The sequence below is a fragment of the Cervus canadensis genome, chromosome X (assembly GCF_019320065.1).
Source record: "Cervus canadensis isolate Bull #8, Minnesota chromosome X, ASM1932006v1, whole genome shotgun sequence".
NCBI classification, from domain to species: Eukaryota; Metazoa; Chordata; class Mammalia; order Artiodactyla; family Cervidae; genus Cervus; species Cervus canadensis.
Window position 1 is genome coordinate 10,453,597 of NC_057419.1, and position 26,596 is coordinate 10,480,192.

Genomic DNA, 26,596 nt, shown 5'->3' on the forward strand with positions numbered 1-26,596 from the left:
GACTAGGAATTCCAACTATATCCCAAGAGATGTGCTTCCTGTATACCGTACAAAAGCAATAAAGGCCACTTCCTTATTTTTCCCAAGTTATGCAGAGCACTCTGCCTTGTTTGGGTCAACATGACGTTGACCAGATGTCTCTCTCTCCATATAGCATCATTGTCTTGCCAGGGTACCACATACCACTTGGAATGTGGTCACCAGACACCAGCATCGCCGGGGAGTGATGGAAATTCAGAGCTGAGACCCTACCCCCAAAACTCTTGTATCTGGAGCTTCACTTGAATAAGATCCTAGGTGATCTGTACGTGTGCTGGAGTTAGAAAGTACTTGTCTAGACTTCTCTTATTGTCGGCAACACGGGAGAATGGGTAAGTTCAGAGCTGATATAAGTTGTGAGCAGACCGGAGTGGACAGCTGCACTGAGGGAAATTGACCTGGAGAAGTGACGGGACTCTCCTTAAGGAAGAAACAGGTTCCTGTTGGTTTGCACTTTGGAGGTTTGAGGGTTGCTTATCGTTGCAGCATAACTCAACCTATCCTGACTAAAACTGCTAAAACTACCAAATCCAAATGTCTGATTGGATGTTTTGGAGATATTGACCAGATTCGGTCCCTAAGCTCAGTTCTTGGTTTGTAAAATAGAGATAACTATCTTATTGTGTTGTGATGGATATTACTACCTCTGTAGAATATATACATACATATATACATATACATATACCTATATATGTACACACACACACACATATATATATGTATACACACACACACACACACACACACACAAACACACACACACACCCCAGAATACTAGAGTGGGTTGCCATGCCCTCCTTTAGGGGATCTTCCCAACCCAGGGATTAAACTCAGGTCTCCTGCATTGCAGGCGGATTCTTTTTTTTTTTTTTTTTTTTGCAGGTGGATTCTTTACCAGCTGAACCACCAGGGAAACCTCCTCTATATATGTATAAATATGTAGTAAATAGATAAATAATATTACAATTAAATAAATGATTAAAAAAGTAGCAAGTATTTTTGCTGTCATTGTTGTTGAATTGATCAGAACTCAATGTATTGGTGCAGAAGGCAGAATTTGAGGCCGCAGGTGTGTAAATGACAACCCCTGGGCCAACTCTGGTCTGTTGCCTGTTTATGTAAGTAATTGTTTTTTTCAGTTGCTCAGTCATTTCTGACTCTTTGTGGATGTTATTCGTAAATAACGTTATAATGAAATGCAGTCTCACTCATTCCTTCATCCAACTTTATGGCTGATTTCATAGAGTTTCTATGACCCCACTAAGCCCCAAATACCTACTTTCTACCCTTTTCCAGAGAATCTCGGGTGATTCCTATTTTGTTTGCTAGTCTAATATGAGTGGAAAAGGGGATGTCTATGAATTACTTGCCACTTGGACATTTGGACTCCTTTATGGTCCCTTGGATTGCAAGGAGATCCAACCAGTCCATCTTAAAAGAAATCAGTCCTGGAAATTCACTGGAAGGACTGACGCTGAAGTTGAAACTCCAATACTTTGGCCACCTGATTCGTAAGAGCTGACTCATTGGAAAAGAGCTTGGTGCTGGGAAAGATTGAAGGCTTGAAGAGAAGGGGACAACAGAGGATGAGATGGTTGGATGGCATCATCGACGAGATGTACATGAGTTTGAGCAAGCTCTGGGAGTTGGTGATGAACAGGGAGGCCTGGCATGCTGCAGTCCATGGGGTCGCAAAGAGTTGGACATGACTGAGCCACTGAACTGAACTGAACTGACTGATGGTTGTAAGGAATTGGATCATATGACATTTACCAAAAGGATAATCAGATGCAACATTGAGAGTCCAAGATACCAGCATTTCATAACCCCCATGTCACATGTTGGGTCAGCTTGCGGGATCTATATACAGTTCTTCATATATCTTAGGTAACATATACGGATTTATTACAGGAGGGCAAACATCCCTCTTTAGCTAGATTGCCCTACCTGTAGAAGCAGAAACCAGTAAATGACAACCGTGTTCCTCCAGATGGCAGATTTCTTCTTAACAGTTATTTTAAAATCTGGTATTGTCTTATTTTTGTTCTCTATAAGACACGGGCTCTTGAAAAGAGCCAGTGGCGGGCTGCAACAGCCAAAAGAACAGGAAAGATTTCTTGAAAGAGCTGTAACTAAAATACAGCACCATTTCCGCGTTGTGGAAGCAAAGAGCAGTCATCGAAAACCAGAAAATTAATGGCCGGGGATTTGCTTCAGAGCCGCTCTCCCGCCTGGGCGGCCTGCTGACTCAGCTGGGTCCTCGCTGCTCTCGGAGCCTGTGGCCAAAGAAGTAATAATATGTGATGCCCAAGCTAATGGAGGATAAAATACAGAGGCAGGAGCAGAGAACGGGGCAGGGGTAAAACTCTCCCAGCTCCGGAGACGGAATCTGTGTCCGCTGTAGGAATCCTGGCGATGAGCCAGTGGATAGCCAAAGACGAGCTGACTTAGAGACAGGAGATGCTCTTTTCTTTCCTTTTCTGCCACCAACTATCTATCTGTCTTTCTGGGCGAAGTGTCATTGTAACTTTCTGTGGGAGAATCCCCATCTGCTAGACTGTGTAGTGTTGGTGGGACTGTCCCTTCCTGTTGTTGTTTGGTTACTCAAGTGTGTCCGACTCTTTGCGACCCCGTGGACTGTAGCCCGCCAGGCTCCTCTGTCCATGGGATTCTCAAGGCAAGAATAGTGGAGTGGGGTTGCCATGCCCTCCTCCAGGGGATCTTCCCATCCCAGGGGTCAAACCTGAGTCTCCAGCTTAGCAGGCGGATTCTTAACCACTGAGCCCCTAGGGAAGCCTGGACTGTGGGTACCAAATGGCCTTTCTGCCCCTTGTTAAGGACTCAGCAGTGACCAGGACTAGACCCGGTGAATTCTCCCCTGGGACTCCAAATACCGTCCAGACAAAGGAACAGGCGTTGATTCTCGTTTGTCCCAGCTGCAGTACGGACGTGTGAATTACCTTTTCATCTCCAGCTCCATCCAGTCCCAGGAGCTGCCCTATGCCTTTTCGTTTCTGCTCTGAGTTTTTGGAGACTCCTTGAGTTGCGTGGACTATATCCAGTTGTGTGTGTGTGGGTTTTTTTTTTTTTTCCCTCTGGATCTTCACTGGGCTCCCCTCATCACACACACTGAATGGGTTTCTGTAGATATGAAAGAGTGTTACCCCGAGTGCAACTGCCTGTCCATCCAATAGTCACAGGTCTTTATTTCAAAACCTGTATCCCTCGTGGCTCAGCCGGTGAAGTCTTCCTGCAGTGCGGGAGACCTAGGTTCAATTCCTGGATCGGGAAGATCCCCTGGAAAAGGAAATGGCAACCCACTCCAGTATTCTTACCTGGAAAATCCCATGGACGGAGGAGCCTGGTAGGCTCGCAAAGCGTCAGAGACGACTGAGCGACTTCACTTCATTATTATATACAGTGGGCTTCCCTGGTGGCTGAGCTGGTAAAGAATCTGGCTGCGATGCGGGGTCTTTTCCGACTCTCTGCAGTCCCACCAGGCTTCTCTGTCCATGCGGATTCTCCAGGCAAGAATACTGGAGTGGGTTGCCAGGCCCTCCTCCAGGGGATCTGCCCAACCCAGGGGTCAAACCCAGGTCTCCCGCACTGCAACCAGATTCTTTACCAGCTGAGCCACCCAGGAAGCCCAACAATACTGGAGTGGGTAGCCTATCCCCTCTCCAGGGGTTCTTCCTGACCCAGGAGTCGAACCAGGGTCTCCTGCATTGCAGGCAGATTCTTTACCAGTGAACCACAAAGGAAGCCTTCTGTACATAAGATAGGTTGTGAAATAAAGACTTTGTGATTGTTGGATGGACGTGCAGTTGCATTCTGGATGATATTCTTTCATATTTACCAACCTCCATCCAGTGTGTATGACCTTACTTAAAAGGGCATTAATGACATTAGACGTGGCTTAGTGAAGACTCTTAAAGGAGATGAAAGGGATAAATGACGTGCAGGTAGATTAAAGGAATCAGAGTTGATTAGCCCAGATTAAACAAGGACTGGACAGGAGAGATTTTCAGCTCAAGATAACTTGAGCACTTCAATTTAACTTCCTCTTTTCCAAATCCAATGAAAATGAACAAAGCGTATGTCATGAAAGAATGGTTGTAGTTGGCGCTTCCCAGATACAAAATATAGATTTTTGCTGTTCAGTCGCTCAGTCGTGTCCACGTCTTTGTGATACCATGGACTGCACCAAACCAGATTTCCCCGTCCTTTGAAATACAGATAAGGAAGGGCGGTTCCATCCAAGGGCAGTTCAGAGGTAAAGGAATGCTTCACACTGGACACATCCTTTGTAATTCAAGAGTAGACAGCTAGAATCCAGATGAGGGTGAGGGGAACAACACAGGAGAAAATAATTGCCCATCTGGGGGCGCTTTGAGAGGAGAGGAAAGGAACAGACTGGAGAACGTGGTCCCTGTCTTGAAGTGTGTCTCGAGTCTGTATCTGTTAGGAGGCTGGCAAAATCCTTGCAGTAGCTAAGTTGTGTCCAACTCTGCAAGCCCATGGACTGTAGCCCACCAGGCTCCTCCGTCCATGGGATTCTCTGGGCAAGAATACTGGAGTGGGTTGCTGTGTCCATCCTCCACGGGATCTTCCCGACCCAGGAATCAAACCCGTGTCTCTTATGTCTCCTCTATTGGCAAGTGAGCTCTTTATACCACTCGGGCCACGTGGAAGGGGTCCTCGGAAACATGTCACTTACAGATGCTGGTCTCAGATTCATCCTGATGCCAACAGCCACACCAAACGAGCATGCGACCCCATGGACTGCAGCACGCCAGGCCTCCCTGTCCATCACCAACTCCCGGAGCTTACTCAAACTCATGTCCATCGAGTCGGTGATGCCATCCAGCCATCTCATCCTCTGTCGTCCCCTTCTCCTGCTTTCAATCTTTCCCAGCATCAGGGTCTTTTCCAGTGAGTGACTTATTTTCACCAAAATGATGTTGCCTTGTTCTCTCATGCCCTCAGTCTTTCTCAGCATCATGGTCTTTTCCAACGAGTCGCCTCTTCATATCAGATGGTCAAAGTGTTGGAGCTTCAGCTTCAGCATCAGTCCTTCCAATGAATATTCAGCATTGATTTCCCTTAGGATGGACTCTTTGGATCTCCTTGCAGTCCAAGGGACTCTCAGCTGAGGTGTGTCAACACCCAACTCCGCAAACAGAGGAAAGACGAGACGGAACATAAACCACCATCCATCGTGATAAGCACACGAAACAGGGACTGCGCTGACATTTAAACATCCATGAGAAATCTACTCAAGAGTGTCGTCATTAGGATTTGAAGGATTAGGGATCAAGAGCAGTCAGGGAAGAGAGAGGCCATACATCAAGATTAAATGGAGATTATGGACTCTGGTGAGCTACAGTCCATAGGGTCGCAAAGAGTCGGACACAATAGAAGTGACTTAGCACGCACACACACACACCAAAAAAAGATTAAATGGAGATGGTGTCTGAATATTTAAAATTGCAATTAGAGGAGGGAAGTGGATGCTGGGTACTTAAAAAGGTGAATTGGAAGGTGAAATATGGAAATGATCCTATCATTCAGGTTTTTGAAAAGTGAAGAGGTGAAATTGATGAACAAGATGAAATTGGAGAGGTGTTAGACAGCAGCGGTCCCCAACTTTTATGCCACCAGGGACCGGTTTCATGGAAGACAATTTTTCCATGGACCGGGGTGGGAGGGGTAGCTTGGGGATGATTTGATCGCATTACATGTATTGTTCACTTCATTTCTATTGTTACTTCAGCGTCACTTCAGGTTATCAGACCTTAGATCCCAGAGGATGGGGACCCCTGTTCTAGAGGGGATCTGGAGACTCAACGTGACAATAACAGGAAGAAGGACCGTGACCTTTAGGAATAATAGAGCCAACCACCCTAGAGAAAGGGGCTTTTAGATTTTATAGTGAGCCTGAGAAAATGAAAGGCATCTATCTATCCCAGTTATTCTCCTTCTTAATAACAACTTTAAAGGAAAAGATGCAAGGAAAAGATGCTGTAAGCTTTCTGACAGGGTAAAAGTATCTCAAGGAAGAATGGTCCAAAGATGGGAAAATCATCAAAGAACTTCTCCCTTTGAGTATCAATTCCAGAACACAATATAGCAATAGATAGAATTAGGAGCAGCTTCCCAGGTGGCGCTATTTAGAATTCCCTGCTGGCTCAGACGGTAAAGCGTCTGCCTACAATTCGGGAGACCAGGGTTCAATCCCTGGGTCAGGAAGATCTCCTGGAGAAGGAAATGGCAACCCACACCAGTATTCTTGCCTGGAAAGTCCCATGGACGGAGGAGCCTGGTAGGCTACAGTCTATGGGGTCGCAAAGAGTCAGACACGACTGAGTTATTTCATTTCCCTTTCCCAGGTGGCGCTTGCGGTAAAGAACCAGCGTGACTTTGCAGGAGATGTAAGAGACTCTGATTTGATCCCTGGGGCAGGAAGATCCCCTGGAGGAGAGCATGGCAACCCACTCCAGTATTCTTACCTAGAGAATCCCATGGACAGAGGAGCCTGGCGGGCTTCAGTCCATGGGGCCGCAGAGAGTCGGACACGACCGAGCGACTATGCACCCAGGCTGGACAGGAAAATCACTGATTAGGACCTGAGATTTCTATATTTATTTAAGGTGCTCATTTATAATGCTAATAAAAGCCTGTTCTTTAAAACAGATGTTACTCATAAAGTGTCGCAGCTGTATATTTTTGTCTAGAAAGCTACTTCAGGAAACTCTGCAACGTCTGGATATTCATCATAGATGAAACTGCTTATTTATCAACAGACTTTCTTGAGTCCAGTAATAAGATTGTGGAGATAAGGAAAACATAGATCCAAAGGGATCAAGATAGATAAAGAATGCCTAGTTAATGAAGGGGTAAATCGTTGTGGAGTTTAAAGCTTGTGGATAAGTCATAACTCTCGAAGCAGACCAGAGGTTGAAACTCTTATCCTAAAGTCAAACTGATCTTGCAAAAGACAGCCTCCCCAGAGGTCCAAAATTTAGACACAACACCACCTCCCAAGGCAAGGATAGAGTTGTGTTAGTACTAAGATTGGTGGAAAGTGTATACACAAAGTAGGTAGATTTTAGCAGCACCCAGTTCCCACGACTCACCTCTGTGATTCCGGTGTAAATCTAGTTCTCTCTAGAGGCTCTGAGCTAGAGCGATTCGGGATTTTAGACAGTAATGCTATGTGTGTGCTCAAGTTGCGTGGTCATGTCTCTTTGCGACCCCATTTACTGAGGACCCTGTTGGGCTATATAGTCAGCCAGGCTCCTCTGTCCATGGGATTCTCCAGGCAAGAGGACTGGAGGGGGTGGCCATACCCTCCTCCAGGGGATCTTCCCGACCCCAGGAATCAAAACTTGCATCTCCTGCTTGGCAGGCAGTTGTTTTTTTTTTTTTTTTTAACCACTGAGCCACCAGGGAAGCCCCTTCAGATTAATATAATGAGAGTTAATTGGAAGTCCATATAAAAAATGGTGAGTCCAGTGCTATACATATTAGACTGCTCAGGGAAGTTCTTTTTTTCCTTTTACGATTTATTTTCTTCTATTTGTGTTTCATTCTGTGCAGTTTTCACTGGTACACCATCACGGTCTTTGAGCTTTTCTTCTGCATTGTCCAATCTCCTGTTTGCCTAAGCTCCTGTATTCTCATCTTGAATCTTATAGCTTTCATGCCCACAAAGATGATTGGGGTTATTAGTGTATCTTCAGTGTGAGTGCTTCACTTGTCAAACAAACAGAAGACAGTTACCATAACGGCTTTAATGTCTTACCGTCTTGTTAGTTGTGGGTTCGTTTAGTTGCGCGTTAGTTTAGTGGTGGGTTAATTTCTCTTGATGGATCTCTCAATTATTTTGTTCCTCTGCTTCTGTCTGGAAGTTTTCTTTTGATCTATGTGATACATAAATATAGACAAGAGAGAAAGCTGAGTTTAAAGCTGTTACCATCATGATCAGTTTTGTTTCACTCAACAGTACTGAAATAATTATGTTGTTCAGTCACTAAGTTATGTCCAACTCTCTGTGACCCCATGGACTGCAGCACGCCAGGCCTCCCTGTCGTTCACCAGCTCCCGGAGCTTGCTCAAACTCACATCCATCGAGTCGGTGGTGCCATCCAACCATCTCATCCTCTGTCGTCCCCTTCTCCTCCTGCCCTCAATCTTTGCCAGCATCAGAGTCTTTTCCAATGAGTCTTTTGTTTGCATCAGGTGGCCAAAATGTTGGAGCTTCAGCATCAGTCCTTCCAATGATTGTTCAGTGTTGATTTCCTGTAAGTTTCATCTCCTTGCTGTCGAAGGGACACCCAAGGGTCTTCTCCAGCCTTTTTTGCAGCCTAAAAAGTCAAAAACATCTTCATAATAAAAGTATCAGCTAGAAAATGTATAATACTGAAACATACATTTGATCTGTCAAAAAATGTCAATCCTTGTTCCCACTACCCATGTAACCTCCCACGAGGCACTTAAAATGGAATTATCTCCATGATTGTTTATTCGAGAGGAAACGATTTTACTTATATAGAAAATCATTATCCCCTTGCATTCACAACTACACCTCTGCGCCAAGTGAATGTCTTTGTCATTTGTCACATCCTAAGCTTTATTCTGTTGACAGAACAGCGTCACTAAAAGGAAGAACCATATAGGAAGCTTAGTTCATCTCTGCTGAGGATGGTGATCTCAAAAAAAAATATTTCTTTTGATCTTGAAATTAAAGAACACCTGAACTTTGTAGCTCGGTTTGAGTAACATTTATGAAACTGGATGATGTATATTTAAATTATCAGGAGATTATCAAATATGTTGCATATCTTTTATTCTCGAAAGAGAAAGTACATTGAGAGACATTCTCTGTCTTCCTCTCTGTCTCTGTTATTATTATTATTATTTTTGCAGTCTGACAATGAACAGTTGGGATTCCCTTATGACTCGGATGGTAAAGAATCTGCCCGCAATATGGGAGACCTGGGTTCGATCCCTTGGGTGAGAAAGATCCCCTGGAGAAGGGAATGGCAACCAATTCCCATATTCTTCCCTAGGAAATCCCATGGACAGAGGAGACTGGCGGGCTACAGTCCATGGGGTCGCAAAGGGATAAGATGCAACTAAACATTGTACACACACACACACACACGCAATGACCAATTAAATGTATGTGGATAAACTCACGGAATGTATTCTCCCTCATCCATGTTTGTACATAGGAGGGACATGGTCATACTGCTGTTTCATTCATTCCGGTTTCCGAGGTGGTGGTCTATATTCATTTCTGCAATCCTTGGTGACTGTGTCTGGGATTTATATGAGACAGAGTGTATGAAGGCTTGCCTATTCATGTCCCCGAACTATCTCCCCTGTCTTTTATATATTCGCCACCCTCCGAGAGACACGCCATCTCCCCCTGACCTCTTATGCTTTGAGTCCCATTCTTCCTGTTGAAGCTTCCAGTCTCCTTCCACACATTCCTTTTCAGCCTGCGCTTCCTTGATCATTGTCTCCCAAGTTCACACTTTACTCTCCCAGCCCCTCTCTTATAGCGCTGACCACACTGATTTACAACGTAGCGGGCCTGCCCTTCTCTTTCCCTTGGGCCGACACTGCATTTTCTTTTTCCCCTCACAGTACCCCATTCTCTGCTCTGACTTCTTTCGTCCTCTCTTGTGGACGTGGCCATCAAGTCCCCGGTAATTTAGGCTCACGCACGTCTCACTCCCACGCTTGACCACGCTTTTTCCTTCCCTGTTTCATGTTTTGTTCTTACAGCTAAAGGATGCTCTGACTCACCAGATCACTCCCCGCTCCACATCCCTTTCTCCCATCATCCCAACACATCCGACACCCTGGTCTGATGTGATTCATTCATCCACCGAGCACATTCTTCCACGGCCCTCTTTCCCACCCTGATGAAGGCTTCCTCCTCTTCAGTCTTGTCTCCAGAGACCAGCTTTCAGTTCGCAGTGTTCCATATGAAGCTATACCCCCGCACTTTGGGGGGAGAAATGTATATTGTAAAGTGATTAGCCTCCAATTAAAATAAATCAATTAATTTTTTTTAAAAAAGTACATACTTCAAAATGCGTACACACACACACAAGAATGTGTGGAGCCTTGAAAATCTGGATGTCAAAATCCAAGGCATGTCTCTATAGAAGATAGAGCAGGCTTTCCTCTGCTCCAACTCTTTCTTTCCTTGGAAATATTCCAAGTTTTGGAATAGAGATTCTATTTCTTTCCCTTACTACCTCTTTGAAATGATGATAAAAATAGGTCTCATTACGTACAGGGTAGTAAGCTGTTACTCTTCCTGGATTGCTTCCCACAATTTGCTCTCAATTGCCTCTAATTTTATTCCAATTTGTGCTCCTCAAACATCCACGGCCGTCTCTTTCTACGCTATCTCCAGTCAGTAGGTAGAGCCCCATAAAGGCTCACGTGTTAAACGTGAATGGTGAACCAAAAACGCCTCTTTAAAACTTTTCCTCTAGCGCCCGCTATTTTAAAATGGTTTTGAAAAACAACAACAGCAAAAACTTTTCCCACCTATTTTAAACTTGGCATCAAAATGTTTTCATATTCTGGAGCTCTAGCACCGAAGTCATTCCTGTAATACTTCTCCTGCTTTCTTGCAGACAAGCCAGAAGAGAACAATACAGATTTTTTTTTTCAACTTGTATAACGCCCAGCCATTCTAAAAAATGAATCAGTGCCTAAAAGAGTGTGATGTCTGTATTTTTGCTACTGGATCTTTACCACCATTTACCCCTCTGAAAATGTGGCTTCCTGGAAGATCGTTTTTAGCAATGGCAGATGAAAAGAAACTATTCCAAATAATGCCGTGAATGAATTAGGATTTAAAAAATCACCTAGACACTAAAAACCTACACTTGAATTTTGAGATTTAATTAAGAAAACATACACACTTCCGACTCGTTCTCCAGAGAGAAACACTTGACAAATATCAAGTAAGTTATTTTTAGATTTTGAACTTGCTGTGAAAAGTAGTAGGGGATTTTTGTTCACCCATCTGAGCCCCTGTCTGCCCTTCTTTGAGATTACGGATTCTGCGTGCGCTCAAGTCCCAAGTTCAAGGATTTAACAAGAGTGGGTGAAACTGGGGCCCTCCATTTTTATGCTCATCGTATTACAATGAGAAAAAAAATACAAAGTGCAACCTCAAAATGCGTGCTGTGATGCCACCAGCCGGTGATCAACCAGAAAATATGGTCCAGTTTGCGGACAGCCCCTTATTTGAGGATGTCTTGGTACCAAGTCCTTTCTGGTAAAGTAGAATGCAATATACAGCCAGTCCGGAGAGGACAAAGGGTCTGCAAGTCCACCACGGCCATTGATTGAAGGTCCATCAGACTACTTCTCCCCTGCCTTTCTGAGTGGACCATCAGAAGAACTAGTATTGGAGCTGAAAGGCCACCTTCGTTGTCATGGGGGTGCTGTGGGTGGGGAGATGTGATTATTCCAACAGTGGATGTCGTGAAAAATACAGAACTATACCAAGATGTTGTTACAGGAGAAAATTCTGTGATAGGCTGAACGGTTTCCTCCCAAATCCACCTGTTACAGCCCTGATCCCCGCTACAGCCATCTCTGAATATCCACGTTGTGATTGGCTCCAGGATAGCCTCAGATTCCAGAATGCTTGGATGGTTGAGTTCCTATGTACAGTAGGGGGCTTCCCTGGTGGCGCAGATGGGAAAGAATCCACCTGCAATGCAGGAGACCCGGGTTTGATCCCCGGATGGGGAGGATCCTTGGAGAAGGAAATGGCAACCCACTCCAGTATCCTTGCCTGGAAAATCCCATGGACGGAGGAGCCTGGCAGGCCACGGTCCATGGTGTTGCAAAGAATCAGATATGACTGAGTGACTTGCCTTTCTTTCTTTCTTTCTTCCTTTCTTCTTTTCTTTCTTTCTTTCCTTTCTTTCTTTTCTTTCTTTCTTTCTTTTCTTTTCTTTCTTTCTTTCTTTTGAAGGAAATGGCAATCCACTCCAAGGTTCTTGCCTGGGACATCCCATGGGCAAAGCAGTCTGTTAGACTATATAGTTCATAGGCTCTCAAAGAGTCGGACATGACTGAGTGATTAGCACTTTCCTTGGTGGCTCAGTGGATAAAAAAAAAAAAAAAAATCCACCCACCAATGCAAGGGACGTGGGTTTGATCCCTGATCCGGGAGGATCCAACGTGCTGTGGACCACCTAAGTCCTTTGCCCACAACTACTGAGCCTGCAGTCTAGAGTCTGGGGACCTCAGCTGCTGAAGTCCATGCTCCATGACAAGAGAAGTCACCGCAATGAAAAACCCCAGAGGCCTTCAGAGAGGTGATTCAGGTGGGACGAGGTTGTGGGCTGGACCCTAATCCAATCTGACTGATGTCCTTATTAGAAGATGGGGGGAGGGTTTAGACACCCAAAGGGGGGCCCCGGGGGGCCTCTGACAGAAGGCAAAGACTGAAGACAGGGAGGAGACAGTCATCTGCAAGCCCGCGAAAGAGGTCTCAGAACAACCTTGATCTTGGAACTCTGGCCTCCCAAAGTGTAACATGATAGATGTCTTCCGCGTCAGGCCCCCTAGTCTGTGGTGTTTTGCTACAGCAGTCCCTGTTGACTGATACACCCTCCCTGTTCTGTAAACTTGAAATGATAACATGTTGAAACCTTGTAATGGTTAACCTGATGTCCACAAGGGTGGGCTAGATAGACTCACTGTGAAGTGAAGGCATTTTAGAGAAAGTGGAGACTGCCCTTCCCATCTCCCCTGCCCCCTTTCCGCACACACGTGGCCTTCCCTGGAGCAGGTTGCCACAAAGTCCAGTCTACAGGCTTAATCTGGCCCCTCGTCTTTATGATAAGAAGGCTGGCTGCGGTCTGCTTCGGGGAATCCACTTCGATTTCAGGATCCGCTGAGGTTGGCGATGCCCAGAGGAAAAGCACTTCTCTAAATTAGTGTGGGAAGAGAAGCGTGCACAGCCCAGGTGCATGACTGAGAAATTCCCCGTCACTATCAGTGGCAGACGGTGTTGTGCCTTTCGACCAACCAGCATTGCCCCAGGGTGGGCACTCTGCAATGGGTGACCCACCGTGTCAACAGGGGTCAGGATAGATCCGAGGTTCTGAGGGTCCCGCCACGTGCGGCCTCCCATTCAGGAAGTGGGAGCTTTCTTCCTGCTGGCAAATCCCGTTGCACACCCTGGGGATCACCTCTTTGGAGCCCGGAGCATCTCCTCTAGTGTTGAGAATGATCATGGAGCAAGGAGATCGAACCAGTCCATCCTAAAGGAAATCACCCCCGTGGAAGGACTGATGCTGAAGCTGAAGCTTCAGTGTTTTGGCCACCTGATGCGAAGAACTGACTCGCTGGAAAAGACCCTGATGCTAGGAAAGATTGAGGGCGGGAGGAGAAGGGGACGACAGAGGATGAGATGGTTGGATGGCATCACTGACTCGATGGACATGAGTTTGAGCAAGCTCCGGGAGTTGGTGATGGACAGGGAGGCCTGGCGTGCTGCAGTCACTGGGGTCACAGAGTCAGACACGACTGAGCAACAGAAACGAAAATGCAATATGATTATTGCTGCCAAAATTTGGCCCTGGTTGACCTGCGCCAGGTTAAATCTTGGAGACAGTTTTGGGTGAAGTAGAAAGAAACAGCATTGTTGCTTTTCCAGACAGAAGGGGTCCACAGCAGAGCTAATGCCCTCAAGATCAAGACTGTGTGTCTCCCCTGGAGGGGATACTCAGGAGTCTTAGAGTGTTCAAGGAACAGGGTGTGCTCAGCTTGTGGACGTACATCTGATTGGTTGGTGATGAAGGAATCAGGAGTCAGCATCATCAACCTTCAGCTTCCTACTGGTCTGCGGTCTCCATGCTTGTGAACAGCATTCAGGTAACGTCTCCCACCTGGTGGGGGTTCCAGTATCTGCAAAAAGCTCAAAGGACATGGCTCAGAATATAAGGTATAGTCCTCTTTGTCGCTGTTCCGTCACTAAGTCGTGTCCGACTCTTTGCGACCCCGTGGACTGCAGCACACCAGGCCTCTCTGTCCATCACCAACTCCCAGAGTTTACTCAAACTCACGTCCGTTGAGTGGGTGATGCCATCCAACCATCTCATCCTCTGTCGTCCCCTTCTCCTCCCACCTTCAACCTGTCCCAGCATCAAGGTCTTTTCCAGTGAGTTGGCTGTTTATATCAGGTGGCCTAACCATTGGAGTTTCAGCATCAGCATTAGTCCTTCCAATGAATATTCAGGGTTGATGTCCTTTAGAATTGACTGGTTTGATCTTCCTGCTGTCCAAGGGACTCTTAAGAGTCTTCTCCAACACCATGGTTCAAAAGGATCAATTCTTTGTTACTGAGTGTTCTTTATGATGCCACTGTCCCATCCGTACACGACGACCAGAAAAACCAGAGCTTTGACTATACTCCTTGAGGAGGATCTAAAGGTCTTTGACTTTGTTTAAAGGCTAAAGTATTATTATTTTGCCTCACTTGACTGTTTTCCTGTCTTTCTGCATTTTCTCACTGTCTGATTAAAAGGATCCTTTGACTAAAGTCCTTCTACAGACAAATGGCAGGGGGAGGAAATGAATGCTCCTCACGGGGTCCTGCTTGGTTTCAGGATCAGCGGTAGGACATTCTGTAGACTGACCTGGAACTTTGTTGATAGACGGGATGCTTAGAATGGTCTCTGGCACATTGAATACCTCTGTATCTCAGTCCCAAGGAAGGAAACGCGTGCCGTGCGTCAGTCCTCAGGAGAGCCCTCCATTTCATCATGAAACTTCTACAGGAATCAAAATCTAATTCTCAGCTGTCATGGAGATGAGTTGGTTTTCTGACAGTAATGACAGCCCTGAGTTCATGGGGAAATAACGCCCCAGCTGATGGCAGACAGAGGAGGTGAACTCCATCATAGCTCTTCTTCGGGGTGGCCGGCCCATGCACGGACGCAGGAAATCATACAGAGATCTCAGAGATGGCTCTCTGGCCGTGCCCCGATCATTAGCCTCACAGAACAATCCCTTCTGCCTCTTGAGTCTGAGCAAAACATCCAGCTGGCTGAGCGGAACACTCATGGCTGAACTCCATCTCCCATCAAAGCCATCAGAGAGGGTTTTACTCCCTTTTTGCAAAAAAAAAAAAAAAAATTCCTTGCTATCAAGACGGCTCTCAGGTCTTTGTGCTCCTCCAGCTAAGAAGGGCATCGCTTCAGATGAAAAGATACCAATTTTATCCTTCCTGGGGTAGAAGAGGGGTGAGAGGCTCAGACAGAAATTTCTGCTTTCAAAGTTGCCTTTGTGACCCCTCTTACTAGTGTTTGAGATGACTGTGAAGAACTAAGATATAGGGAAAGGAGATGTTAGTTTTTAATCCTTTGGTGAAAGATTTAAGAGATGCTGGAAATGCACACTTTATAAGAAATAAGCCCCTAGAATGATACTGTTCTTTTCTCCAAGTTCCAGTGGCTGAATTTGTTCCTTTTAATTTTTCGACTCTTTATTTTGAGACCTGACTGTGTTTCCCTAGGTCGGAGCTCCTGGGGGTCAGTGACTTGGAGCCAGTTATTCAATATTTTTTTGTTTTTAATGTTTTCTAAGACGATCCCATCCTGAATTTTGTAGACAACTTGGAACTAGACACATATGTACCTCATATTTATTTTAACATTTGTGTCATATTAATGGAAAGATAAAGTATTGGGGGAAACAAGATCAAAACCTTGTTTTAAAATCCTAGGAAAGCTATAACTCAGTTCAGTCTTTTTAAGTATTTTGAGGGGAATGTCACACGTTGCGTCAATACATTGCAATTAAATTCTGTTTCATCGACTCTGTAATTCATTTATACTGTGAAATCTCCGATGTTGCCTTAATTGATGAATCTTGTATTCACTTGAAATATACATGAGTTACTTTTACTTCTATTTGATCTGCCAAAGACGGGATTTGGGTTTTCATTTGCCTTAAGTGGATACCGAGCCTTTTATCGCAACAGAAGTCTGTGGGTTTGTACCAGTCGCTGCCTGTAGGGGTGAATCACCTGCTTTTTAAGATTGAAGATGGTCACACATTTTTGGAAGTTCCCAAGAGGTGGAGGCTCTTTCCCTCTCTCTCTTGTGCAGGGACTGGCCTCCTGGTTTGCTGAAATGGCAACCCACTCCAGTACTCTTGCCTGGAAAATCCTGTGGACAGAGAGCCTGATGGACTGCAGTCCATGGGGTCGCAAAGAGTCGGACACGACTGAGCGACTTCACTTTCACTTTTAAGGGTGTTAAAATTCTAAGGCTGGACTTCTTGGAGCTGTGTGACTTCTGCTTCTGCTGTCTTTGACCCTGCTGTGATGTGTACAGTGCGAGGTTAGCCTCCCTGATGAAGTGAGACCGTAAGCACAGCCGGAAGGGTACGACTATCTTACCGGGCTCAGCTGGGAGTCCAGAGATACCACACACCACAGAGGTGACCCGTCTCCTCCGAGCCCTGTCTGGATGATCAACACTGCAGCATCGTGAGAAATCAATTGCTATCTTGAACCATTACATTTTCTAAAAGTTATTTGTTTTTAAGGCTTTATTGGGATACAGCCAGTTAACGGTGTTATGATAGTTTCAGATGGACAGGGAAGGGACTCAGCCATACGTCTACACGCATCCTTTCTCCACCAAACTCCCCTCCAATCCAGGCTGCCTTGTGACATTGAGCAGAGTTCCCTGTGCTGTCCAGCAGGTCCTTGCTGGTTCTCCACTGTTTTTAAAGGAATCTCCATTCTGTCCTCCAGAGTTAGCCATTCCACTGTGAATGCATGCCTCTGTAGCTCTAGGTAAGTGAGACTATACCCCCCCCCCCACACGCCCAAAGAGTTCATTACAAAATTAATGTAGGCAAAGTCTGATTGAAGATAACAACACTAATTCAAACCTCAGTTAATGTAGAAACTGCAATTATGTGCTTATATTTGCTCTGTGCTTTTTGCAGTCAGATAAGGCTCAAAATTATCTCTCTCTCCTTTTTTTTTTTTTTTTAAATCGGATAAAGGAAGCAAACAAGTTAATCAGGTAAGTTTTCTCCTGATGTCAGATTTTAAGAGGGATTTGTCTTATGAGCAGTTTATATAGTAGCTATGTGAAAGAAAATAAGAAAAATGTTTATATGTCTGATTCTAAAAGCAGATACTTAATGAATAATCAAAGGGAGTTATATCAATGTATGACAAAACCCACTGAAATGTTGTGAAGTAATTAGCCTCCAACTAATAAAAAAATTTAAAAAAAAAAAAGAAATAACGTGAATGGAGTAATTTTCTGGGGACATATTTGGTAAGGAATAACTTGGAAAATATAAAGATTATATATCTATTAAGTGTCTAAGTGGCATGGTATAATAAAGATTATGATTAATAATCTTTATTTTACCATGCCACTTAAAGACGCTTAATTCCAGTTGTGTTTTCGTAGGAAGTTGCATACTACATTCAGTATTGCCCAGTTTGTTCTAGAATTCATTCCTTTAATAGAATTAATCTGAGAGCCACAGAGTTGATGTTCTGCTGTTTATTGAAAGAAAGATCTTCTGTGACATGATTCTCAAAAAGGAGAGTCCATCCCCGTTTTGTTCACACACCCAATTTTGATCATGAGTCTTGACCTCAGGAAGTGGGAGCCATTCAACAGGGGTGTGCAGTTATTCACTTGAGACGTCTCAGTCCTGTGGCTTAGAGCCAGGAGATTTGTTTTGGCTTAGAAGGCACTGTGCCTGGGTTAGCATGCATTGTTACAGATGAAAAAGCCTAAGTGTGTTGTTCTTCACTGCTTCCAGTTTTGAGCTTCACCATATCCCCTGGTGACGGCTGGGATGAAGTAGACATGAGCTCCGCCTCACGTAGCATGCACCTTTGTGCAATTAAACCGTGAGGAGCTTTTGCTGCCAACAGCCTTTTGTAGGGTGTCCGTAGCTGTCACTGAGCTCTTTTTTCTGACAATTATTTTGCACCGTATCCAGCTATTCCTTGAAGAGTAGAGATTGCATGAGTGCCCTGAGCCCTCAATCCTTGTGGCAACCACAGTCTTCACCATGTCTCCTCTGAGCGCTGTATCGGGCAGAGTTCTGTACCCCCTCGGTACTGAGCTCCCCCCTGTTCCCTTGCTTGAGCCAGTGGCTGTGTAAACATTTGTAACACAAGTGGACCTTTTGAAGGGGCTTCCCAGGTGGCATTAGTGGTAAAGAACCCACCTGCCAATGCAGAAGACACAGGAGATGCATGTTCGATCCCTGGGTCGGGAAGATCCCCTGGAGAAGGGCATGGCGACCCTCTCCAGTACTCTTGTCTGGAGAAATCCCATGGACAGAGGAGCCTGGCGGGCTACAGTCCATGGGGTCACAAAGAGCCAGATACGACTGAAGTAGCTTAGCATGCATGTCGAGGTTTTGAAAGAACTTGAAGTGTTTGTTCCCCCAGCTGCCAGTAAGCGCGTGCCTGAGCCAGCTTGTTGGAAATAAGACATCTATGGTGATGTACGCTGGTTCACACCACACCAATGAAGACCCTATAAATGAAGTCCACGGACAGCAAAGAGCCGCCCAGCTGAACACAGTTTAAATGTCCACCTCTCTGCCTCTGAGCTAAATCACCGCAGTTCATTTATGTATCCGTTTATTCATTTGATGTGGACCAGTTTCAAAGTCTGTATTGAATTCGCTACAACGTTGCTTCTGTTTTGTGATTTGGTTTTTGGGGCCACAAGGCATGTAGGATCTTATCTCCCTGACCAGGGATCAAACCTACATCCCCTCCATTGGAAGGGAACATCTTAGCCTCTGGACAGCCAGGGACGTTCCCAGCGTACTTTGTTTGAAGCCATTGAGCTTAGGGATATTTGTTATGTGACTTTATGGCAGTAGTAGATAACTGATCTTTTTTCCAGCATGCCCTTGTTTGATTGGCAAGACTAAAGTCAGCCCACTTAGAATACAGTATATCAGTGTTACTTTTTGCCGTGCGTGTGGGCATGTGGTCAGTCCATCTTTAGGTGAAATTCATAAATTAAAGTAATTATAAGTTAGTATAACATCCTCGGTCCCTCATTCATTAACATAACATGTTAATAATTATAGCAATTATGTTAATACCAGAAGGGCCGACTTTCGTCACTCGGTCATACCATTATGAGGTTAACTGCTATGTTACTGAGATGAAAAGTGGGTTGAAAGGTTATCACTTCTGAGGCGTGTTGTTACTACTTCATCCTGGTGCCTTGTGGATGGAATCAGCTCATAAAGGAGGAGGACTTCCCTGGGTGTTTCGGTGTTTAAGACTCCACTTTTCACTACAGGTGGCTCAGCTGGTAAAGAATCCACCTGCATTGCGGGAGACCTGGGTTCTATCCCTGGGTCGGGAAGATCCCCTGGAGAAGGAAATGGCAACCCACTCCAGTACCCTTACCTGGAGAATCCCATTGACAGAGGAGCCTGGTGGGCTACAGTCCATGGGATCGCAAAGAGTCAGACACGACTGAGCAACTTCACTGGTTCACTGGTTCCACTATAGGGCATTCAGGTTTATTCCCTAGTTGGGGAATTAAGATCTCACATGCCTCACGGTCAAAAATTGAAAACAGAAAACAGAAGCAATATAACAAATGCAATAAAGACTTTTAAAACAATGTTCCACATCAGAAAAAAATAAATTTCTTAAAAAAAAAACAAAGGGAAAGTCTTCCAGATATCATCAAATGTCCTTAAGAACACCAAGAAAATTGCCTGCCTAATCAAAACTGCAGGGAACTTGGGTTTACATTCTAGCCTGAAAGATAAAGCAATAAAATGGACATTGGCTGTTGAATCACATGGCAGTGTGGCTTGCCTCGTTCTGCAGCAAAGGAAGCCTGTGTTTAAATCTGGGCACGACCGCTTATTGGTTTGGGGAAGGTGGATTCGATTCTCAAATTCTCTAAGCATCAGCTTTCTCATAAAAAAAAAAAAACAAAAAAACAAAAAAAAAAACCGAGGCTATTAATATTACTTCCATAAGAAGGTTGCTTCGAGATTTAAATCCAGTGGTATATTCAGGATGCTTTGCAGAGCACCTGGCATATATTTAACTGCCCAATAAATTATAGTTATTATTATTAAGACGGCTTGCTGCTCATATGAGCCTGAAAATTCGGGAGCAGCAGTTTATTGGGAACAAAATTAGTGTAGCATCCTGATGAGCTCTGCAGAAAAGCACTGAATCACAAGTGTCTGTGATGTAGAGGGTGCCTCTCTTTGAAAATGGGACCTATTTTTAAGAAAAGAAAAAATTGAGTTTTGGAGTCACACAAGGGTTTCCCTGGCGGCTCAGATGGCAAAGAATCTGCCCGCAGTGTGGGAGGTTCGGGTTCGATCCCAGGGTGGGGAAGATCCCCTGGAGGAGGGCATGGCAACCCACTCCAGTATTCTTGCCTGGAGAAATCCCATGGACAGAGGAGCCTGGTGGGCTACAGTCTGTGGGGTTGCAAAGAGTCAGACACGACTGAGCTACTAACACTTTCACTTTTTGAGCAACTGACACTTTCACTTTTAAAAACTGTAGGAACTATGGAATGACCACCTTAGATACATGGTAAATAATCACAATGATGAAAAGTAATCTATCCATCAGGGGAAATGCAGAAAATATAGACAAGTGAAAAGAAGAAAAAATTCTTTAAAAAACCAGAAATCTGTTTTGGTTGTTTTTTTTTTTCATAGCTTACATGTTGTAGTGTATAGTCTCCCAGTCTTTCTTCTCCTTGACATTTAAAGGAGAACCATTGATAATTAGAAATTATTTCAGGGAAAAGCAACACTTTTTTTTTTCTTTTGCAAACAAAGGTGTTGTTTCATTGTCTCTGACAGAGAATGCTGAACAATGGATCTCAGATTCTGAAGAAAACATTTCAGCCAAGTATCAGGGTTAGCATCCGCACCCTTCACATTGCTCTAGTAGACCTCAGCGTTTCTGAATCTTTGTTCTGCTAAAAGGCGAGAGGAGGATGTGTGCGGGTGTCTGACATAAGCAGGATGGTATGAAACGGCCCTGCATTAGTGGGTTGGAAAAATGCTGATGAAATAGAAGCAACACGATATTTTGAGCAAAAAAAGAAAAGCACTTGCTTTGTTCTTTCTTTTAGAAGCGGAGCAGGAGTCTGAAATGAGCTTTGGTTTTGAGTTTCTGGGCAGTCTGGCTCATCTCTTTTTTTCTTCCTTAGGGTGTTTGAAAATGACTCTAGAATGCTTCCTTTGTGTATAACCCGTGGGTCATAGTGGTAGAAATCTATCAGTTCCCCAGGAGCCATCCTAATTAGGCATGGGAGCCATCGGCTGGGTGCCTCGCAGTTCTGTCCAGGGTCCTCACGGGTTATGTGTCCAAAAGGAAGTGGGATAGAGAACAGACCTCTGCAGATGGTGACTGCAGCCATGAAATTAAAAGGCGTTTACCCCTTGGAAGGAAGGTTATGACCAACCTAGACAGCATATTAAAAAGCAGAGACATTACTTTGCCAACTAAGGTCCGGATAGTCAAGGCTATGGCTTTTCCAGTGGTCATGTATGGATGTGAGAGTTGGACTGTAAAGAAAGCTGAGCACCAAAGAATTGATGCTTTTGAACCGTGGTGTTGGAGAAGACTCTTGAGAGTCCCTTGGACTGCAAGGAGATCCAACCAGTCCATCCTAAAGGAAATCAGTTGTGACTGTTCATTGGAAGGACTGATGCTGAAGCTGAAACTCCAATACTTTGGGCACCTCATGCGAAGAGTTGACTCATTGGAAAAGACCCTGATGCTGGGAAAGATTGAGGGCAGGAGGAGAATGGGATGAGAGAGGATGAGATGGTTGGATGGCATCACCCACTTGATGGACCCGAGTCTGAGTAAACTCCAGGAGTTGGTGATGGACAGGGAGGCCTGGCATGCTGCAGTTCATGGGGTTGCAGGGAGTCGGACACGACTGAGCGACTGAACTGAACAGACCTACCCTCACTAAGAAAGCTGTTGGGAAACATAATGGGTCAGTTGACCTTTACGCTTTAAGACTGACTCCATGGATTTTTTTTGTTTGTTTTTTGATACTTGTTGCTGTTCAGTCGCCAAGTCATGTCCGACTCTTTACCACCCCTCGGACTGCAGCACGCCAGGCTTCCCTGTCCTCCACTGTCTCCCAGCATTTGCCTGAGTTCCTGTTCATTGAGTTCTACATTCCTTGGGGTACACTTATTTATCCAGCTACAGAGCTCGGAGGCGATGATTTCTCCAGGGAGCCAGCCTACTCTCCATTAACTTTCAAAAGTGTGGAATCACTTCAAATCTAGAGGCCTGGTTTTGAAGAAAGTGGCCCCATTTCAAATTGCAGCGTAATGTCAGGATGAACTATGAAAGCGATGTTTAAGAGGTTTGCATTTGCAAGTGAGTTCATAGCTTATAGTTGTTCAGTCGCTCAGTCGTGTCCAACTCTGCAACCCCATGGAGTACAGCTTGCCAGGCTTCCCTGTCCTTCACTGTCTCCTGGAGCTTGCTCAAACTCATGTCCGTCGAGTCGGTGATGCCATCCAACCACCTCATCCTCTGTCGGCCCCTTCTCATCCCGCCTTCAACCTTTCCCAGCATCAGGGTCTTTTCCAATGAGTCCGTTCTTTGCATGAGGTGGCCAGAGTATTGGAGTTTCAGCTTCAGCATCAGTCCTTCCAATGAATATTCAGGACTGATTTCCTTTAGGATGGACTGGTTGGATCTCCTTGCAGTCCAAGGGACTCTCAGGAGTCTTTTCCAACACGACACTTCAAGGTGCTTGCTTTAGTTGGCATCATTAGCTCTTAGTGGTGGCAAGTGGGATATAGTTCCCTGACCATGGGTCAAATCCCAGGACCCTGCATCGGGAGCTTGGAGCCTTAACCCCTGGACCACCAACTCAGTAGATTTTTTTTTTTTAATTTAAAGATATTTTTGAGTGTGCTGGCTCTTCACTGCTGCACCCAGGGTTTATCTAGTTTTGGTGTGTGGCCTTCTCACTGTGGTGCCTTCTCTTGCTGCAGGGCAAAACACAGTAGTTGTCAAGCATGCTCTCAGCCACCCCACGGCCTGTGAGATCTTCCCGGACCACGAATGGATCCAGTGTCCCCCACGTTGCCAGACTCCCAGCCACTGGACCACGAGGGAAGCTCCCCTCCACCCACCAACTCGGTGGATCTTGATGGAAGCAGATGTGCTGAATTGCAAAGACCTATCAAAGGCAGCGTCTTGCCCTGAGCGATGTGACTTGAGTTCCACCACACAGGCCTAGGTCTCCAGGGATGGCTAAGCACCCAGGCTGTCAACTAGCCCACTCTGCGCATGCACATGTGCTTCCTGAATGCACCGCCCGGCACGCTGAGGGCCAGTGCGTACAGGAAAATCGCTAGTGAACCCCTTCACTCACTGAAGAGCAAAGGCATGTAAGCCAAGGGATGCCTGTTCGTCTTCCCCACCCCTGCGTCCTGCAGAGGCAGTGAGACAACTGAAGAGGACCTTTGGATGCGTGAGCCAGAGCCACACATTTCTCTTTTGATTCTCTGCGGAGTTAATTTCCAGAGATGCAGCAGAATTTCACAGACTGATGAATCAGTGCCTGGCAGATTCATAAGTCTTCCCAGAGCAGAGAGGCATGACTGGTCGTCTGCCAGATGACACAGGAATCCCTTCTCCGATCATTTTGCATTAACGCAGATTTACAAACAGATAATAAAAGTCCTGAAGGGAGGTCCCAAATCACCAGCCTTCAGAGGGAACATCCAGAGAACTCAAAATCATATTTCTTTTTCTAACGCTTAGCTTTTTTCTTAGCCATACATATACATACATACATCTATCTATCAACTATCTATCTAACTATTTATAGACTTGGGCTTCCCTGGTAGCTCAGACAGTAAAGAATCCTGCCCCAGTGCAGGTGACCTGGGTTCTATCCTTGGGTTGGGAAGATCCCCAGGAGAACGGAATGGTTACCCACTCCAGTATTGCCTGGATAATTCCATGGACAGAGGAACCTGGCGGGCTACTGTCCATGAGGTTGCAAAGAGTTGAACAAGATTGAGTGACTAACGCACTTTCATAGACATAGAGATGCATATAGATATAGATGTATTTTAAATATTTATTAGGGGTGCTTCGAATCTTAGTTGCTATGCCTGGGCTTAGTTGCCCCGAGGTGTGTGGGATTTTAGTTCCACAACCAGGGATTGAACCTGTGTCTCCTGCATTGGAAGGCCAATTCTTAACCCCTGGATCACCAGGAAAGTGCCTTTACCATATGTTAATTAAGCACTTACTTGAGTCCTGCTGTGTCTGTGGACACACAATGGTCATGGTACTTCCTAATCTGTGTCCATTCAGTAAATTTTTACTTTACTTTTGCACACTTCAGGCAGCTAGGTAACTGATGTGCTATACAGATAGCAAATTATACATGCAAAACACCAGAATTATGAACAGCCTCATGGAATTTTCCCCAACATAGTTTAGTGTTTCACTAGAACTGACTCATTGGAAAAGTCCCTGATGCTGGGAAAGATTGAAGGCGGGAGGAGAAGGGGACGACAGTTGATGAGATGGTTAGATGGCATCACCGACTCGATGGACATGAGTTTGAGCAAGCTCCGGGAGTTGGTGATGGACAGGGAGGCCTGGCGTGCTGCAGTCCATGGGGTTGAAAGAGTCAGACACGACTGAGCGACTGAACTGAAAGAACTCTTTTATTTTAAGAGTATGCTAATTGCTAGGTGCAGTAGGTGACTGAAAAGGAAATTTGGCCACTTCCTGCCCACTAGTTGCCTCAGTAGCTGTCTTCTCTGCTTCTCTGCTGGGCTGACCCTAAAGTATTGGTCCTCAAACTTTTTGGTACCAGTTTAAAAGATGACAGTTTTTCCATGGACTGGGGTGAGGATGGTTTCAGGGTGATTCAAGCATATTACACTTACTGCGCATTTTGTTGCTATTATTACTGCATCAGCCCTACCTCAGATCATCAGGCATGAGATCTCCTTGGTTGGAACCCTTGCCCTGAAGGAAGGGCTTCCCAGGTGACTCAGTGGTTAAAAAGAAAAGAAAAAATCCGCTTCCCAATGCAGGAGACGCAAGTTCGATCCCTGGGTTGGGAAGATCCCCTGGAGAAGGGAGTGGCACCCCACCCCAGTATTCTTGCCTGGAGAATCCCACGGACAGCGGAGCCTGGCGGGCCACAGTCCATGGGGGTCCCAAAGAGTCGGACACCACTGAAGCAGCTTAGTACACATGCATGCGAGCTAGCCTACAGACTTTGTCCATGAAAATGGGTTCATCTAGGTGGGGGAAAATGCATAAATGGACAACAGCAAGAGTCAGGATGGATCGGCATTCTTGGGGACAAACAGCGGAAGAAAAGGATCAGCGCTCTTGTCCTTGAGGACCAGCTTGAACGTGTCCGCCGTGGTTTCTCACACTCACCAGGCACAGAAGCGGCCGAACAGAAGAGCTGTATCAGTGGTGCTTGCTCACGGTTAAGTTCTCAGGACCGCCAGCCACTTCCCAACTCTCAATGGCAGTAGTGGTTTGGTCGTTCAGTCGTGTCCGACTCTTGAGACCCCATGGACGGTAGCCTGCCAGGCTCCTCTGTCCATGCGATTCTCCAGGCAAGGATACTGGAGCAAGTAATAATAAATCCGTGTAAGAAGCAGATGGAATCTCGGGGTAAATTTTTCTCAACAATGAGTGACTGGATAGAGAATGACTGTAACACACCACAATTGGTAGTGCAGGCGTTTAGGAAGACCTAAGGAAATCTGGTCTTCCAGCTCCAACTAAACGTATTGTTGATTCAGAAGTTTTAGTAGAGAACAAAGGTTCTTTTAAAAATAATTGGCTGCCTCTTTAGCATAGGTATTTTGCCAATTTAGTTTTTACAATATATAACATTTTGATTAATACATTTATAATATTGATTACAATTAGACAAGTCGTGAATTTGGACATTTAAAAAGCACACATTTTAAAAAGCTTCCTTATTTTTCAATAGTGAAGAGCATATAATAGGTTGGAATTAGTCCTTCATTAGAATATGGAAGTGTTACTTCTTAGCTCACATGGTTTGCGGTTGGTTTTTTTTTGGTTTTTGGTGGCTAATTATTTTCTCTGACAAACTAAGGACAGAATATTAGATGCGGTAAATGTGAAGGAACTCTATTTAGATCATGTTGGTCTCAACAAAGCGTCATGAAAGTCTGATTATATGTTTGCTGTCTTCACAAATCCTCCTTAGTTAATTATGTTCCTTGGCAAAAGTGTGTTGAAATGACAGGTTATTTACACCTCTGTTTTAGATGCAGGCATCCCTGGCATTTTGGACCCCCGGGTTTGTGTGTTTTGAGACGTGCTAATTGTGTAAAAAACCAGGTGTGCCCAGTCTATAACATTAGACAGGGATTTTTCAGACAGGAGCGAGTTCACAATGGAGTTGAATGCGTGCTTTGTTTTACATAAAACTGCATACTC

The 26,596-nt window shown here is 45.1% G+C and overlaps 1 long non-coding RNA gene across 3 annotated transcripts in view; it reads left to right on the forward strand.

Annotated features, from left to right (window-relative positions):
• Window positions 1-6,709, forward strand: part of LOC122434557 — a 31,893-nt gene extending 25,184 nt beyond the window's left edge. For all 3 annotated transcript variants that reach the window (XR_006267411.1, XR_006267409.1, XR_006267410.1), the window contains one exon: window positions 6,429-6,709. This is a non-coding gene — a long non-coding RNA (uncharacterized LOC122434557). The remainder of the gene's footprint in view (window positions 1-6,428) is intronic.
• The last annotated feature ends 19,887 nt before the right edge of the window (window positions 6,710-26,596 follow it).